At 39.0% G+C, this 15,534-nt stretch overlaps 1 protein-coding gene across 2 annotated transcripts in view; it reads left to right on the top strand.

The window, feature by feature from the left end:
• The window catches only part of LOC137240902 (uncharacterized), a 41,706-nt gene that overhangs the window by 18,356 nt on the left and 7,816 nt on the right, over positions 1-15,534 (top strand). The gene's annotated exons all lie outside the window — the stretch shown is intronic.

Below are 15,534 nucleotides of genomic sequence, written 5' to 3' on the forward strand. Positions count from 1 at the left end.
TTTGTCGGAACCGACCGGATCGGACCACTATAGCATATATCCTCCATACAACCGATTTTTCAGAAAAAGAGGATTTTTGTAATATCTTACCCAATTTAACAGATTGAAGCTTCAAACTTCACCATATACTTTCGTATATTGAACATATTGTTGCCTGAAAAAATTTATGAGATCGGTCGTATATATAGTATATATCCCCCACAACCGATTGTTCAGATAAGGAACTTTTCGTAATTACTGCCCTATTTTAAGAGCTAGAGGCTTCAAATTTCGACGAATGCTTACGTATATAGCATATATTGTTGTCTGAAAAAATCATAAAGATCGGTGGTATATATAGTATATATATGGTGGTATATATAGTATATATATATAGTATATATATATATATTTTCGCAAATTTTAGCCCCATTTTAACAGCTAGAAGCTTCAAATTTCACCGAATATTTACTTATATAGCATATATTGTTGTCTGAAAAAATCATAGAGATCGGTTGTATATATAGTATATATCTCATACAACCGATTGTTCAGATAAGAAACTTTTCGCAATTTCTACCCCATTTTAACAGCTATAAGCTTCAAATTTCACCGATTGCTTACGTATATAGCATATATTGTTGTCTGAAAAAATCATAGAGATCGGTTGTATATATAGTATATATCTCATACAACCGATTGTTCAGATAAGAAACTTTTCGCAATTTCTACCCCATTTTAACAGCTAGAAGCTTCAAATTTCACCAACTGCTTACGTGTATAGCATATATTGATGTCTGAAAAAATAATTGAGATCGGTGATATACATAGTATATATCTCATACAACCGATTGTTCAGATAAGAAACTTTGCGCAATTTCTGCCCCGTTTTAACAGTTAGAAGCTTCAAATTTCACAAAATGCTTTCGTATATAGCATATATTGTTGTCTGAAAAAATCATAGGGATCGGTGGTATATATATTATATACTTCATATAAACTGTCATATTGACCCCTTTTTTACGGCTAGAAGCTTCAAGATTCATCAAATTTCATCAAATAGTTACGTTTACGTCATATATTTTTGAAATACGTGATTCGTAGCCTTAGTTTTTACATGCAGACCACAAAAAACGTGAAGCTTTGCATCCTCACACAGATTACCTACCTATTTTTTATTTTATATTTATCTTAAAAATCGTTTAGATATGTTCAAATTTCACCAAATGCTTACGTGTATAGCATATATTGTTGTCTGAGAAAATCATAGATACCGGTGGTATATATAGTATATATCCCATACAACCGATTGTTCAGATAAGAAACTTTGCGCAATTTCTTCCCCATTTTAACAGTTATAAGCTTCAAATTTCACCGATTGCTTACGTATATAGTATGTATTGTTGTGTCAAAAAATCATAGAGATCGGTGATATATATAATATATATATGATGGTATATATAGTATATATATATAGTATATATATATTTTTTTTACGATTTCGGCCCCATTTTAACAGCTAGAAGCTTCAAATTTCACCAACTGCTTACGTGTATAGCATATATTGATGTCTGAAAAAATCATTGAGATCGGTGGTACACATAGTATATATCTCATACAACCGATTGTTCAGATAAGAAACTTTGCGCAATTTCTGCCCCGTTTTAACAGTTAGAAGCTTCAAATTTCACAAAATGCTTACGTATATAGCATATATTGTTGTCTGAAAAAATCATAGAGATCGGTCGTATATATATTATATACTTCATATAAACTGTCATTTTGACCCCTGTTTTACGGCTAGAATCTTCAAAATTCATCAAATTTCATCAAATAGTTACGTTTTCGTCATATATTTTTGAAATACGTGATTCGTAGTCATAGTTTTTACACGCAGACCACAAAAAACCTGAAACTTTGCATCCTCACACAAAGTACCTACCTGTTTTTTATTTTATATTTATCTTAAAAATCGTTAAGGTATGTAGATCTGTTCACTATATATTTCTTATCTTATACATCCGATTATTCGGAGATTACGAACGGGATAAGATTATTGTTCAGCCCCATTCATGAAAGGTATGAAGTCTTCGGCACAGCCGAAGACAGTCCCGTTCTTACTTGTTTAATTTGTGTTTGTAAGTTCGTTTACACATATATGTTCGAATTCGTTAAATGTTTGAATTCGTTTTGCTTAAGTGTTAGTGCATTGATAGAGAATATCAAACGATTCCTCTCACTGCAAACACAATTTTTTGTATGTAACGAAAATGAATTTTAATTAATATGAATAAAGTGTAAGTGGTATAAAACTATGTGATCTCAGGCGCTGATTGTTATATTAGGTTGGGACGGGAGAGGTGCTGTACTCTTGTATAATGGTTGGGAAGGGAGAGAGCGGAGACTTAATAACATCTGAGTCTCCATAATGGAATTCCATTCTTGTCGTTCTGTTGTCGTCTTGTTTCGCTACAATTTACGTTCCCCGTAGGAAACAATTTTCCATACGTCCGTCCGGTATTCTGTTGTCTGTGATTATTGTCCGATGTGTAATTTGCTGTTGTTTATATTAGGATTTTATATAAGAAGAAAATCTAGTGCATGAAAATTATGTTTATGTATGTAAGCAGTGTCAATAATTATACAAGTATCCACCCCAGCCGAAGAGCTTAGACCAGGTCCAACTAGCATGCACGCCGTATATTATTGCACTGCCGCTGTAACATCTAGCGAACCGACATGGTACATTACATAAAAATGGCGCCCAAATCCACGCCGTTTAATCCACGAATGGGCCCTCGTTTTACCCCGAATAAAATTTTGCTGTTTATCAGTGTCAAGTTTTGGAGAGCGTTGGAATTAGGTAAAATACAAATGTTGTTTTCCTAACCGCAATCTCTAAAACTTAGACGAAAAATTTCTTATGGGGGGTCTGGATTCCAATTCCTTTTCATTTGGAATAGAGTTGAAGTAATATATGTGTGTTACACTCTACCAGTGAATTGGTTTTGCATTCAAAATGTCTCAAACTGTTATACTTTGTAAACATATGGTTGGTTTTGGATAAGTTGAGTGTTTGCAAATAATAGCAGTTAGCAAAGATCTGGCATACAATTGTTTTATTTTTCATTCGCGAAGCAGACAAGAGAAGAAGGGAACACGGCGGCCTCTGAAAGTCGGCGTGGGATCACATAGAAATTACCGAGAATTTTTATTTGGATACAAATTTTGCTGAAAGAATTCATATTTAGCAGTAAAAACACTTATATAATGGACGAATATTAGTGACACTAAGGGATGCTATCATCTCTAGGCCGATGCTGAGCAGTGACTTGTATGCACATCATTAAATCAATCATTATGTCTTCACATATGTACGTACACGCAGCGGAGAAGAGGCGCACAAACACATGCAGATATCTTATATGAGATGCTCCCAAAAGTATGCAACTATAATTGTGCTCACATATATACGCGCATATGAGAAGCTATAAACGTAGTAATTTTATAGCTGATAGCCAACTAGTAAATTCTAGAATGGAAGCGCCTAGAAGATGCGAACGAGGAAATCAGAGAGTATAAAAGAGGGCAACAGTAGAGGCGCGTCAATCAGTTTGATTTAAGAAGCCACCTGGCGAGCAATAGTAGTGTTAGTACGTTTCTGTGAAGTACTTTAATAAAGGCCATTTTGCATTATTGAAAAGTGGAGTTATTTATTCAACAGTTTAGCGATACGAACCTTAGTAGAAGGTTGCGAATAAGAGGATTTGTAGTAAAATCGTTACAATTGGTGTCAGAAGAGGAATTGTTGAATAAATTCCAGAGGACAACAAGGACATGGCAAAGTTAAGTGAATTGAAGATCCAGCAACTGACCAAGGAGTTGGAGAGCCGTGGGCAGCTCTATTCGTAGCATTGAAGGGGCCAGCGGCCGAAATCCTACAGACGATTCCCGAAGGAGAGCGGAACAACTATGAAGCATTGATGGCCGCTGTCGAGAGACGTTATGGAAGCGAGCATAGAAAACAGATATACCAAATTGAGTTGCAAAACCATCACCAAAGAGCGAATGAGACTTTGCAGGAGTTTGCCTCGGATGTTGAAAGATTGGCTCATCTCGCAAATGCGGACGCACCCGTGGAATACACCGAGAGGGTAAAAATCCGGAGTTTTATAAATGGCATACGGGACGTGGAAACGAAGCGAGCTACATACGCAAATCCAAAGCTGACATTTGCTGAAACGGTATCACATGCATTGACTCAGGAAACTGCCTCCCTATTGAGTAAACCAGCATATAAGGCTCATTGTGTGGAAGTAAAAAAGACCAGAGTGGGTAGACACAATTTTGAAAGCATTGAAGGGTATGCAGAAGGAGAATAATGACGCAGTCAAATGCTTTAAGTGTGGAAAGCCAGGGCACATTGCGCGTTTTTGCAACACCAACCCTAACAGTTCCAACAATGTGGGTGGTCGTAAACGCAGAGCTGAAGGAGATGAGGAGATCTCCAAGACCTATCAATCGTTAAACTAAAGCGAGTCAGCCGCAAGGGGCGACAGCTGGCTCCCTCAATTGAATGCCCCATAATCACTATCTCACAAATTGGAAGAAGGTCAAACAATCTTACTGTCGGAGGACATGTGGATGGAAAGGAACGTTTACTGACTATAGATACGTGTGCATCTCATTCCATCATTCGAGCGAATTTAGTCAACAAGAAAATAAGACCATTGCATGGAGCAAGATTGCGTACAGCCACTGGAGAATACACCACGGTTCTAGGAGAAGTATCATGTGAAGTCGCAATTGGGAACGTCACGGTAGTACACAATTTTATAGTGGCAGAGATTGTTAAATCATAATTGGAGTGGACTTCTTAATCGACCAAGACATCAAGACCGGCATGCAAAGCAATACCATGCGATGTGAGAACATGGATGTGTGCCACTTAATTTCGGCTACGCGAGAGACTACAGTAGTAAACGAGTGCTGGTGGAAGGGAGTCAGCAAATACCACCAAAATCCGAAGCAGTCATCTGGGCAAAGGTTGATGGAGATTGTGGGACAAACAAATTGTGGGTTGTCGAAGCAGCAAACAAATCAACACCGAACATACTTGTAGGAAAAACCCTGGCTATAACAAAACAGGATGGACGTATCCCGGTAAGAGTTCAAGTCGCCACTTAAACTGACCAGGGGAGCTATTTTGGGAAGATGCCAAGAGGCTGAAGTAATAATCAACTGTGAACTGCTCCAGGAAGAGGTTTCAACTAGCAATATTGATCTTTCAGATGACATCATGGCATAGACGGAGGGACTAGAGGAAGACCATCAGAGTAAAGCAAAACAACTGTTTCTAAATTACGGGAACATATTTGACCAAGATGGCTCCAACTAACGTTGTGAAACATCAAATTGACACTGGAGATGCGAGGCCGATCCGTTAAGCTCCACGAAGTGTTCCACTGGCGAAGCGGGAATTTGTGAATCAAATCATACAAGAAATGAGCGACAGCGGTGTCATCGAACCATCAGCTAGTCCATGGAGCTCACCGATAACTTGTAAAGAAAAAGGATGGAAAAATGAGGTTTTGCGTGGACTACCGGAAGTTGAATGACGTTACGAAAAAGGCTAGCTACCCATTGCCAAGAATTGAAATGGTTTTCCACACTGGACTTGAAAAGCGGCTACTGGCAAGTGGAAGTGAAAGAGGAAGACAAAGAGAAAAGAGCCTTCAGTGTCGGTAATGGTCTTTGGCAATTTACAGTGATGCCTTTTAGACTATGTAACGCAGCAGCTACTTTTGAAAGACTCATGGATCAGGTACTAAAAGGACTATATTGGAAAACATGCTTAGTGTATCTAGACGACATCATCGTATTGGGAAAGAATTTCGAAGAACATCTGAAGAACTTGGAGGAGGTTTTCCAAAGAATAGCTGGTACTGGTCTGGAACTTAGTCCCAAAAAGTGTTCTCTGTTCAAGAAGCAAGTTAGTTACTTGGGTCATAAAGTAACGACGGAGGGCATCTGCACCGCGAATGAAAAGATAGAAGCAGTGAAGGATTGGCGAAGACCACAGAATCTGCATGAATTGAGAAGTTTCCTTGGGCTGTGCACATATTACCGCCGATTTGTACCAAGTTTTGCCAGCGTAGCCCATTGCCTCCACGAGCTAACAAGAAAAAATAAAGCTTTCGAATGGAAGAAGGAGCAAGAAGTAGCTTTCCAAACATTGATTTGAGGATTTGTGCACTGCCCCAATGTTGTCATATCCGATTCCAGGAGCAACGTTTATTCTAGATACAGATGCGAGCGGAGGCGTTATATCAGAACTGGTCAATGGACAGGAGAAGGTAGTTGCATATTACAGCCGTTCGATTGGAAAACCAGAGAGGAACTATTGCGTTACACGGAGAGAGCTGTTAGCATTGGTAGAGTGCATTAAACATTTTCACAAATACCTCTACGGCCAGCGATTCCGCGTCAGGACAGATCACGCAGCGTTGAAATGGCTTCTGCAGTTCCGTAATCCGGAAGGACAATTGGCACGGTGGATCGAGCGACTACAAAGCTATGACTTTTCCATTGATCATCGAAAAGGTAGTACCCATGGAAATGCTGATGCAATGTCACGAAGACCATATATTTTGGAATGCAAGCACTGTTCTAAGGCCGAGGCTAAAGAAGACATTATAGATGTCCGGCTAATGACTATAACATGTACAGATGAATTGGACAAGGAACAGCTAAGGAAGTGTCAGCTAGAAGATACAGATCTGTCACATGTTATGCAAGAGCTCGAACGAAACGAAAGACCAAACAGAGAGGAGATGTCAGCAGAGAGTCCCATTGCGAAGTCATATTGGGCACAGTGGAACAGTATAGAATTGATATCCGGTTGCCTTCATCGAGTATGGAAGAGTGAGGATGGTCAATGCAAGAAGAAACTGATAGTTGTTCCCAGAAAGAGGATTCTTGACGTGCTCAGCGAGCTGCATAATGGTCCACATGGAGGTCATCTCGGAATCACGAAGACGTTCGAGAAAATTAAGCAGAGATTCTATTGGGTTGGTTGCCGTCAGTCGGTCACCGAGTGGATTGCCAACTGCGAGGTTTGCAACAGAGCGAAAAGGCCCAAAACACGAAGTCATGGCCAGATAAAGCAGTATATTTCGGGTGCACCATTTGAAAGGATCGCCATGAATGTCGCAGGTCCATTTCCTACTAGCAACCGCGGAAACAAATACGTACTGGTGGTTATGCATTATTTCAGCAAATGGCCAGAGGTATACCCAATCTCAAACCAAGAAGCGGAAACAGTAGCAGAAGTGCTTGCAAACGATTGGGTTGCAAGGTATGGTGTACCAATGGAGTTACATTATGACCAAGCGGGAATTTTGAATCAGCTGTGTTCCAAGAAATGTGTAAGAAGTTGGGCATTCGAAAAACACGGACAACTCCATTGCATCCTCAGTCCGATGGTATGGTGGAACGTTTCAATAGAACATTGGAGGAGCATTTAAGGAAAGTAGTAGGCAAGTACCATAAGGAGTGGGATACACACATATCATTATTCTTGATAGCTTAGCGATCGGCAGTACATGAGACAACGGGCCAAACACCCGCAAAGGTAATTATTGGCAATGACCTTCGACTGCCAGCTGATTTGAAGTATGGGATAGATGCCGATGCGGAGAGAAATGACAAGAAATCCACTGGTGTCTTGGAAGAAGAGCTGAGAGATATACACGATCTGGTAAGGCAACGAGCAAAGATTATGAGTGATAATATGAAAGCCAGATACGATAAAGCAATAAATTCGGAAGGGTTTCAGGAAGGAGAATTGGTGCTGTTATACAACCCACAACGAAAAAAAGGTTTCTCCCCGAAATTGCAATGTAACTGGGAAGGCCCATACAAAGTTGTAAAACAGATCAACGATGTAGTATACCGCATACAAACCATTGGCAAACCACGAACCAAAATGAAAGTGGTTCATTTGGAAAGGCTGGCAGCGTTTAGATCGAGAGATTTGTCTGATCGAGACGATCAGACTTAGGTGGAGGGCAGTGTCACGAGTATTAGTGACGCTAAGGGATGCTATCATCTCTAGGCCGATGCTGAGCAGTGACTTGTATGCACATCATTAAATCAATCATTATGTCTTCACATATGTACGTACACACAGCGGAGAAGAGGCGCACAAACACATGCAGATATCTTATCTGAGATGCTCCCAAAAGTATGCAACTATAATTGTGCTCACATATATACGCGCATATGAGAAGCTATAAACGTAGTAATTTTATAGCTGATAACCAACTAGTAAATTCTACAATGTAAGCGCCTAGAGGATGCGAACGACAAAATCCAGAGTTTATAAGGGACGGCAACAGCAGAGGCGCGACAATCAATTTGATTTAAGAAGCCACCTGGCGAGCAATAGTAGTGTTAGTACGTTATTGTGAAGTACTTTAATAAAGGCCATTTTGCATTATTGAAAAGTGGAGTTTTTATTCAACAGTTTAGCGATACGAACCTTAGTAGAAGATTTGAAATAAGCGGAATTTCAGTAAAATCGTTACAATATAATTTTAACTTCATACCAATACTTTATAAATAAAAAATAATAAAGATATTCATAAATTTATTCGGATTGTAGTAACAATAATACTTGAAAGATTTAACAAGTAAATAATTTTCGGTATTTTTTTATCTTTAGTTTGATTAACAATTTTTTTTTCGACTGCAATAAAATGCGTGTTCATAGAAGTGATGAAAATTTAGATTTAGTGGATGCACTAGTATCTATGTGCACCATATGCAATGAGTCTTTACCGGAATATGACATGGCTATCACGCCTTGTCAGCGCCAATTTCATAGTAAATGTATATCAAGATGGTTATTTAGTAACAGCACTGGCCCTCTTTGTCGTAGAGAGGTAGATAGCAATTCTATCCCTAATCAGGGTGGACAGCGTATTTCTATAGAATATATACGCTGGACGCACTCGTGGACGTTTGGCACGTGCTGATTGTCTGCGATGTTTAATTTTTCTCCTCAAATTTTGTTGTTGTCTCATCACCATCAAGATGAAAGACATACTCTTCCACGTTAATTCCCTCTAGTTCCATTGCCTTTCGTAGTCGTGCATGAAGATCGAGTTTATTGACGGTTGTATTCAATCCACGGCTCTCCAACTCCTTTTTCAGTTGCTGGATCCTTACTTAATTCACCTAACTTCGCAATGTCCTTGTTGTGCTCTGCAACTCTGGAATTTATTCAACAATTCCTCTTCTGACACCAGTTGTAACGAATTTACTGCAAATCCTCTTATTTGCAACCTTCTGCTAAGTTCGAATCACTAAACTGTTGAATAAATAACTCCAATATGTAATAATGCAAAATGGCGTTTATTAAAGTACTTCACAATAACACTCCAACTATTTTCAAAATAATACTGCTATTGCTCGCTAGATAGTGTCTTAATCGAAACTGCTTATTGCGCCTCTACCGTTGTTACCTTTTATACTCTCTGATTTCCTCGTTCGCATCTTCTAGGAGCTTCCATTTCCAGAATCTACAAGTTGGCCATCAGCTATCAAATTTCTCAGCTTTAACTACAGATGCACGATTTTATAGCTTCTCTCATTGCATACTTTCGGGAGTATCTCAGATATATGCATGTGGTTGTGCGTTGCTTCTCCGCTGCGTGCACATACACATGTGTAGACATAATGATTGATTCGTTTATGTAGATACATAATGATCGATTTATGGATGTGCATACAATCACTGCTTAGCATCGGCTTAGAGATGGCAGTACTCCTTAGTGTTGCTAATATTCGTAACAGTATTATTATTACTTCATGTAAGTCTTGTTTTCAATAAAACCGTTTAACTGAAAAATTTTTTTTAATTATTGTTTTTGTTGTAAATTCTTGAATATTTTTGCCTAAAAGGTACAAAAGTGTATTCATAATTGTCGTGGTGTAAAGCGGGAATATAGCGTATATATATCCAAATTCCACCAAATTTCCAGTGAGGACCTGCTGTTTGCGCAAACAACTTGGGGTCATCAAGGGTTAATAAAGGTACATTCATAAGTGTTATAATACTGGTTGTCGCGAAATATAAAATCTCAACGTGAGCGATTATCTTTGCTCAGTTTTAATTGCTTCTATCGTATCGCTGTATATTTAGCGTGTTTGTTTTTGTTATTTCGGTTGTTTTTTTTGTAATGGCGATATCTCGAAACGGCGTCCACCTATGGAACTAAGAATTACTCCCTTTTAAAATACTCATTAACACCTTTCTTTTGATACCCATATTGTACAAGCGCATTCTAGAGTCAACCCTGGTCCACTTTTATAACGATATTCCGAAAAGGCGTCTACCTATAGAACTAAGGCCCACTCCCTTTTAAAATACTCATTAACACCCTTCATTTGATACCCATATAGTACAAACAAATTCTAGAGTCACCTCTGGTCCACCTTTATGGCGATATCTCGAAAAGGCGTCCACCTATAGAACTAAGGCCCACGCCTTTTAAAATACTCATTAACACCTTTAACTTGATACCCATATCGTACAAACAAATTCTAGAGTCACCCCTGGTCCACCTTTATGGCGATATCTCGAAAAGGCGTCCACCTATAGAACTAAGGCCCACGCCTGTTAAAATACTCATTAACACCTTTAACTTGATACCCATATCGTACAAACAAATTCTAGAGTCACCCCTGGTCCACCTTTATGGCGATATCTCGAAAGGGCGTCCACCTATAGAACTAAGGCCCACGCCCTTTTAAAATACTCATTAACACCTTTCGTTTGATACCCATATTGTACAAGCGCATTCTAGAGTCAACCCTGGTCCACTTTTATAACGATATTCCGAAAAGGCGTCCACCTATAGAACTAAGGCCCACTCCCTTTTAAAATACTCATTAACACCCTTCATTTGATACCCATATAGTACACACAAATTCTAGAGTCACATCTGGTCCACCTTTATGGCGATATCTCGAAAAGGCGTCCACATATAGAACTAAGGCCCACACCCTCTTAAAATACTCATTAACACCTTTCACTTGATACTCATATCGTACAAACCAATTCTAGAGTCACCCCTGGTCCATCTTTATGGCGATATCTCGAAAAGGCGTCCATCTATAGAACTTAGGCCCACGCCCTTTTAAAATACTCATTAATACCTTTCATTTGATACCCATATCGTACAAAATAAATTCTAGAGTCACCCCTGGTCCACGTTTATGGCGATATCCCGAAAAGGCGTCCACCTATAGAACTAAGGCCCACTCCCTTTTAAAATACTCATTAACACCTTTCATTTGATACCCATATAGTACAAACAAATTCTAGAGTCACCTCTGGTGCACCTTTATGGCGATATCTCGAAAAGGCGTCCACATATAGAACTAAGGCCCACGCCCTCTTAAAATGCTCATTAACACCTTTCACTTGATACTCATATCGTACAAACCAATTCTAGAGTCACCCCTGGTCCACCGTTATGGCGATATCTCGAAAAGGCGTCCACCTATAGAACTTAGGCCCTCTCCCTTTTAAAATTATTATTAACACATTTCATTTGATACCCATATTGTACAAACAAATTCTAGAGTCAGGCCAGGGGCCTATTCGCTAACTGTGAGTTTTAAAGTGTACACAAGAAATTGTGTAAACTTTGAAATTCTGATTCTGTAAAGCAAAACTGTGAACAAAAAACTCACTGATAAAAACTTCGTGAGTTTTCTTGGCAGCCAGTGTACACTATTGTGACATTCAAAACTCATACGCACTGTTGCAGAATGACTTTTTTGTTTTCATGGCGTTTGATGAATATTTTCTCACTGACATAAGATTTTTACATTCAGCGCTCATTCAGCAAAACAATGTACACAATAATATACAGAATCGCATGAAAATTTAAAGTGTAAATTGTGTGTGCAAATGAGTTTTCAATGAGTGTATATTTTTCAGTTTTTCACAGTTACGGAATTGACACCCTGGTCCACCTTTATGGCGATATCCCTTAATGGCGTCCATCTATAGAACTATGGCCCACTTCCTCTTAAAATACTCTTTAATACCTTCAATTTGATACACATGTCATACAAACACATTCCAGGGTTACCCTAGGTTCTGTTTACAACATGGTGATTTTCCCTTACTTTGTCTCCACAGGGGCCCTATTCGCTAACAATGAGTTTTAAAGTGTACTCAAGAAATTGTGTAAACTTTGAAATTCTGATTCTGTAAAGCAAAACTGCGAACAAAAAAACTCACTGATAAAAACTTCGTGAGTTTTTTTGGCAGCCAGTGTACACTGTTCTGACATTCAAAACTCATACGCACTGTTGCAGAATGACTTTTTTGTTTTCATGGCGTTTGATGAATATTTTCTCACTGACATAAGACTTTTACATTCAGCGCTCATTCAGCAAAACAATGTACACAATAATTTACAGATTCGCATGAAAATTTAAAGTGTAAATTGTGTGTGCAAATGAGTTTTCAATGAGTGTACATTTTTCAGTTTTTCACAGTTACGGAATTGACCCCAGCTCTCAACTGAGTATGTAATGTTCGGTTACACCCGAACTTAGCCTTCCTTACTTGTTATATTTCATTTTACACAACATACTTTGCACACTATCTCACACATTGTATTACAATAGCTGACTACTTATTAGAATATGATATGAACATGTTTCCTACTCTTTCTTACAGAGTGCACCATTCACAATGACACATCTTGCATTGTCAGCAATGGCGTTGCCAGATGTGTCGTTATGTTTTAAATTGGGGAATTTTATCACTACAAAACGACTACGCCGGAGTAAAAATTAAATTTTCGGGGTATATTTTTCCTTCCTTTTTGAAAGTGGGCTAATAACTAACATCAAATTGATTTGGTGGCTTGGAAAACCCTTCGATGGTGTTTTTGCCATGAAATGTTTCTCGGCCTGAAACGTATATGATGACCAATTAATGCTCCCATTAGCACACCACATTCTGGAAGAAAAGTGAACTCTATCTGCCCGGATATTTATCGCGAAAAAATATTATTATTATTTTCGGTTTACCATACATATTTCATGCTCTTTTAATGACAGAAGGTTTCAAGACCAGGGTACATTCCTGTAGGAACGGTGGTAACTGCGACTTGGTAACTGACGTACAGTGTTGGGGCAGATGAACCGGATACCTCGATCTCCGATGATGAAAAACCCTCTCCGACATCCAACTATGGTGAAGTGAGAATGGCAATATCACGGCTAAAAAATCACGCCGGGCTGTTCAAATATGGAGGCGAAGAGTTGGTATAAGATAAAGAAGCAAAAAAGTAGGTCTTGCAGTAAATGTGGACAAGACGAAGTACTTGCTGCGATCGTGGCCTTTATAGCCACGTCACTGTTAACGGATAGAAATGCTAGACTGTGAAAGATTTCGTCTATTTGGGAAGTAGCATTAGAAGCAAAAACTATGTCGGCCTAGAATTCAAACGGAGAATAACTCTTGCCAACAAGTGCTTCTTTGGGCAATTGAAAAGTAGAGTCCTCACTCGACGAACAAAATTCTCGCTCTACAAGTCACTCATCATACCTGTCCTGATGTTTGGCTCGCAATCATGGAGGGTGTCGAGAGAAGATGAGATGGCCCTTGGAGTATTCGAGAGAAAAGTTCTCTGGAAGATTTATAGACCTATCCGAGATGTCGGCGGCAAGTATCGAAGGAGGTATAATGATGAGCTATATCAGCTTTTCGCAGATATGACGATAGAGCAGGGAATAAAAACAGAAAGTTTCGCTAGCTAGGTCATGTTATGCGGATGACCGAATACGCTCCGGCAGTTTGTAAACAGAGGAAATAGAAGACCTTCACTGAGTTGGGAGAGACAGTTGGTGGATAATTTGACCTCGCTTGTTGCTCTCAATTGGCGACTCTTATCGCAAAACAGGGTTAGCTGACCTCAATGACTCGACGTACTTAATTTGTATACAAAACTTCAAGAAGTGCTGTATGTTGAATTTTGGCAGAAATTACAGATCGCGCCCGGACACATTTCTTGCTTACATTTTACTTTTCCTATTCTCATTCCGTACGAAAAAAAGTACAAAAACTGTCAGTAAAATGTGAAAAAACATGTCTTAAGATACGAGCAATGAATTCACGTCATTTCATCCAATGCTACGTATACAATGAAAACTTCAACCAAAAGATATTAGATAGTAATACTACTTAGGTTTCAACTCCACCCAAATAAACCTTTTAGATAAAAAATGTAGTAGGAGGTAAGAGCGGAGCAAAATACTCCGATTGGAATAAAGCCTGAACACTGCATCAGCAATGAAACATGTTGTCAAACGTCACGCCGAGAAAATTAATTTCGCAGCTAACTATGACTTTTGCTCTCTCATTTTTTAATGCGAGATCTGTTTATTGGTTCATGCTTCCGCTTACATGGTATTCTGTGTTGGCTGTGATTATTGTCCGATGTGTAATTTGCTGTTGTTTATATTAGCAATTTATATAAGCAGAAAATCAAGTGCATGAAAGTTCTGTTTATGTATGTAAGCAGTGTGAATAATTATACAAAGTATCCACCCCAGCCGAAGAGCTTAGACCAGGTCCAACTAGCATGCACGCCCGTATATTATTGCACTGCCGCTGTAACATCTAGCGAACCGACGTGGTACATTACAGGCATTATCTTCAGTTGGGATTAAACGTAATGCGTAGAGAGGTTAAATAGTCTAGGAGTCAATAACACCATCCGACTAGCATAGGTACCTGGACACAGAGGAGTAGATGGTAACGAGCGAGCGGATGAGCTTGCCAGGTTGGCAGAGGCCGGAAAGCCAATAGGACCTGAGCCCATCGTGCCAAAGGGTGACATAAAATAAGGGAAGAGTTTAGACAAAGAAAGGCGTGACTCAGAAAACAGTACTGGCGTGAAAGTCCAGGACTTCGGTAGGCAAAGGCACTAATAACGATATAAAGCTATGATCAACCTCCCAAAAAGTAGCCTTAGGATTTTAACATGTATACTCACAGGTCACTGAAGGCTAAAGGGCCATATGCATAAATTGGGCATGTCGTCTAGTAGCCTCTGTCGGTTCTGTGATCGCAAATATGAGACCGCAGAACACATCCTGAAGGAATGCGATGCAGTCGCCTTAGGATCCTAGGATCATCGAAGGTAGGAAATAGTCACATATACTCTCTGAAGCCGAGAAGCATTCTGGATTTTCTCAGAGAACTCGGCTTGAATGCGGTGTTGTAAAGAGAATGAGGGCACAACATACCAATAGGTCGCAGTGCTTAACCTCACAACATCTATCTATCTAATGTGCGCTCCACTTTTATATTTTTACTTATCATAAATATTTTTGCAATTTCTATGTCAAAATTTAAAAATCAAAGTTTAGCAAGAATATGTCTTTATTAAGGAAACATTTTTCGCTGATTTTTGTCCATTTATATAAAGGAAGTGCTTAAAATATTTTTATTTTATTTTT

The sequence above is a fragment of the Eurosta solidaginis genome, chromosome 2, assembly GCF_040869045.1.
Source record: "Eurosta solidaginis isolate ZX-2024a chromosome 2, ASM4086904v1, whole genome shotgun sequence".
Lineage (NCBI taxonomy): Eukaryota > Metazoa > Arthropoda > Insecta > Diptera > Tephritidae > Eurosta > Eurosta solidaginis.